The following is a 4,343-nucleotide window of genomic DNA, read 5'->3' on the forward strand; positions in this document are numbered from 1 at the left end:
CCACTGTCTGGTGGGTTACACTTGTACTATTTGCAAACATCATGTGTTCTCTCAAGCATCTGCTTCAGCAAAATATTGCATACATTTTCACCAGACAGCTTCCAGAAAAACATCACATATCTGTTCTCAGCAAAGCATTCTCTCACATGTCTGCCTTCAGCAAAAAATCCTCTCATAAGACAGTCTTCAGAAAAATTATTACATGACACAACAACATGTCTTGTTGCCAAAACCCCAGAAATTCCAACTTCATATGTATCAAGTATTGGATTTTTTTCCATTTATTGATCATATAGTTTATATATGTATTTGATTCAACTCACCATAATTATCCTCAATAGAAGATACTAAGTTAATGAGTATTATTATATTTAATATTTCTTCTATGTACTTTGCAGTTATTTATCAAAGATACATTTACTAGATTTCAATGAGTGATTACATCTAAGTAAATTATAATGAATCATTCAGTAACATTATCCCTGTCTTCCTGCTTTGAACAGAACTAATAAAGGCTTTATAAATATATACATTTTTTTGAGACAGGGTTTCTATGTATAGCTCTGGCTGTCCTGGAGCTCACTCTGTAGACCAGGCTGGCCTTGAACTCAGAAATCCACCTGCCTCTGCTTCCCAAGTGCTGGGATTAAAGCCACTGCCCGGCTTGGCTTTATAAATATTTTGCTCTCTTTTTTTAACTGTAAAAAATTTTTATTGGTTAAAAAATACTATATTCAGAAAGTACCTTACACTCTTTTAAAATAATTGGCATAATTTATTTTATTCATGGATACATAAAAACACTGTGTGTTGGATTGAATGAGACTGTCTCCCACAGGTTCATATGTTTGAATACTTCCCAGAGCTGTTGGCGGAACTGTTTGGGAAAGATTAGGAGGTGTGGACTTGTTGGAGGAGATGTGTCATTGGGAATGGAATTTGCAGTTTCAAATAACTCATGCCATTTTCAGTTGGCTCTTTCTGCATCCTTCTTGTGGATCAAGGTATGGGCTCTCAGCTGTTCTTGCCGTTGTGCTTGTGCTCTGCCATCATGGACTCTAACCCTCTGAAACTATAGGCCCAATTAATGATTTTTTTTTTTATACATTGCCTTGGTTATGGTGTTTTGACACAGCAACAGAACAGTGACTAATTCACACTGGAAATTAGGGAAAACAAATAATGAAGTATATTTTTTTTTTTAGTAGCATGACAGAGACAGTGCTCCCAGCTTGTTTTTTACCCTTTCTGAGACAGGGAGTTGCCGTGTAGCCCAGACTGGACACTAAAACACACAGTGATCCTGTTAAATGAATTCACCACCACTCCCAGCACACTCTGGTTGGTTCTGCTGGCTCTGCGAACAGAAAAGAGTATTTTACTAGGAAAGTTTTCACTTCTAGCATCACTCTAACACCTAGGGAAGTTTGGGCTGGACACCTAAGGTTCTTTGACAATGAGATTCCTCAGGGACAGAATAGGTATTCAAAGAAGTTAATATTTCAAATAATTGTCAATATTCCATGGTGATTCTCTCAAAAGGCTCAGAGCTAGGAAAATCACAAGACTTTATTCCCTCTTCTGACAAGCAAAGGTCTCATTTAGATATGAGCCATATGAGAAGCACCAGTTTGACATTCATGGATCCTGCCAAAGGTATAGCAGGCTGGATACTTACCACCCCAAAAGTATTTCTCCTATCTATCTGGGCTAACTAATCCCTGTTTGATAATGTACCTTAGATCTGAGAGATGGAATGTTTTTTCTCCAAGGCTCTTCCACATTCACAATAGGCCCACCACTAGTTGGCTGGTTGGCTGTAGCCAGTACATACTCTACTCTCGCCATACGTGTGTCTTTTACCTTCGTACACTTCACTGTTCAAAGCCTTCTGTTTGCTGGTGGACTACAACTCCACCTGTAGGGTTTACTCTTCCACTGCCCAAGACTCCAGCAAACCAGCTTCCTTCTGTCATTAATACCATACATTGTGGCCTAGGAATGACAAAGCTGGAAAATCAAGGCTTATTATCAGCTAAGAGTGGAGGAAAGATTAGAAAGGGAAGGAGATACTTTGTTCTGTTTGATACAAGGGTCTATGTAGCACAGGTTAGCCTCAAGTTCATGGCAATTCTATGGCCTAAGCCTCCCAAATATATATATATATATATATATATATATATATATATATATATATATATATATATATTTAAAGCAAAGTAACTTTCCTAACTTAATAGAGAACAGGATAAAAGTAATACACAAATATAATCTAGACATTATAGAATATTGCAATAGGAAAAAGAAAAACTCAAACCAAACATCCCTTTGCACAGAGTTCAAAATGATCAGGAGAGGAAAAGGAAATTTCTCTCCATCTGAATTATGGAGGAAGTTTGGTAACATATGTGTCTGAAATGAAGAATTGATGAATAAAAGATCTGGGATGGTCTTGTGGCTTCCAAGAAAGCAAAAGATAAAGATCCTGCAAGATGAGCCAGAGGGGAGGTGGGGCTGGTCCCAGAGGGCCACATAGATGAGACCTCCATCCAACAGAGCTGACAGAAAATATCCTGGGACATGTTATAGATGCACTGTGTGGTACAGAATATTGGGAAGCTCTGAGGTTCCAGCAGAGAATCAGATGTTTCCCAAGGCTTTGTATACTTGCTCCAAAGAAACCTTAGTGTTAAGATTTGTGAGATAAATTTGTTTTGCCTAATTAGGTCACCTAGGAATACATGGGGTTTGTATGCATTTGCCCAAGTAAAGTTTGATATGAGCATCATACAATATTTTCTGTTAATTAGATTTCTCCACATAGCATTGTGGTGAGAGCACTTGTCTTTTATGAAATCTCAAGAGTACTGGTGAGGGAGAATATGCCATCCAGCGATATTTTGCAAACTAATTACCTGAGGGGATTCAGAGAAATTCACGCAGATGGATGTACTACACAAGCAGTGAGCTTTTATAAAGCATGAAGTAGTCTAATTACAAAGCAATTAATATAATGCGTGGCAGTTTTTAATTCTCTTCCTTATTTTGTGTGATATTTAGTTTTATTGGAAAGCAAAGCAAAACATGGAAGAATTTGTCTACTTCTAGTTTCACTTTTTTAATTATTCCTTAGTCATCTTGATTGGTCGGCAGTTTTAACTCTAAATTTTATTCATAAACAACTTCAATTTGTTTAAAAATTAACTGGTAATGAATACATATTCACCTTTGAGTCTTAAAACCATGTTGTTGGCTCCCGAATGAGTAAGTTAAGCTGCTTCCATCTGGCCCTGTGCTTCATGCAGATCCTATTTTACTTAAAATTCCCTCCCTGCCTAAAGACACACGATGTTCATCACTTCTGCCATAATTTTAAAGCTGTTTATTAAATATTTCTTTGAAACTTTTCAGAACAATGTAAGCATTACAGAAACCATGCGTTCCTGGCTTTTATTTTGTTTTGGCATTGCATCTAAAATTAAAAGGAAAGCCTACAGAAATTGAAAATGCAGCAGTTTTGGGCTGGAGAGATGGCTCACTGGTTAAAAATACTGACTGCTCTTCTAGAGGGCCTGGATTTCATTTCCAGTACACACAGTGTGGCTCACAACCATCCATAACTCTAGTTCTTAGTGATCTGATGGCTTCTTCTGGTTTCCTCGGTCACCAGGCATGTATACAGTATGCAGACACGTTTGAGCAAAAATCTCATGTACATTCTTAAAAGTTGAAATGCAAACATTTTCTCTTTTGTATTTCCAAGACAGTGTTCTGTAAATGTGACCTTAAACAAATGTGGAAAGAGTAAAGAGGACAAAGTAAGACTGGAAGTGATTCTTAGAGCGCCTCCTCTGTGTGCTTGTCAGGTGAGTGTGGGGTGTGCTGGGCTGGGCTGTGATATATATATAAACAGTGCAGCTTCTTTTATTTATTTTAGGCAATACCTGCTAAAATTATTAGCTCAATAGACTCACTTTATTTTGCAGGAATAAAGAGTGTGGGAGTGGATTTCCAGGAAGAAGGCATTTCACCTTTTCATTCTGCACAGCCAGAGAACTGCTATCGATTTTTTTTTTCAGGTGAGTAGAAACCATATTCAAATTAGAAACTGGAAATGCCAATCCTTGCTTTCCCACCGACCATGGTGGGACTTTCTGTTTGATTCAATTATAACTATTGTTAGGTGTGGAGAAATTCGTTGGGAGGAACGAGTAGAAAATGCTCTCCACAACAGAGATAGTGTTTTAATTCTTTTCCTGTTTCTGTGATAAAATATTCTGACAACAGCAGCTTAAAAGAGAAAGGCTTTATTTCTGCTCACAGGTCCAAGGACAGACAAGCCA

The 4,343-nt window shown here is 37.6% G+C and overlaps 1 long non-coding RNA gene across 1 annotated transcript; it reads left to right on the forward strand.

Moving 5' to 3' along the window:
• Window positions 1–866: 866 nt before the first annotated feature.
• LOC143442230 (uncharacterized) lies at window positions 867–4,081 on the forward strand. Its single transcript, XR_013110243.1, has 3 exons — window positions 867–1,004; window positions 3,764–3,866; window positions 3,987–4,081. It is a non-coding gene; the product is annotated as an uncharacterized LOC143442230 (long non-coding RNA).
• Window positions 4,082–4,343: the final 262 nt, after the last annotated feature.

The sequence above is a fragment of the Arvicanthis niloticus genome, chromosome 5 (assembly GCF_011762505.2).
Source record: "Arvicanthis niloticus isolate mArvNil1 chromosome 5, mArvNil1.pat.X, whole genome shotgun sequence".
NCBI classification, from domain to species: Eukaryota; Metazoa; Chordata; class Mammalia; order Rodentia; family Muridae; genus Arvicanthis; species Arvicanthis niloticus.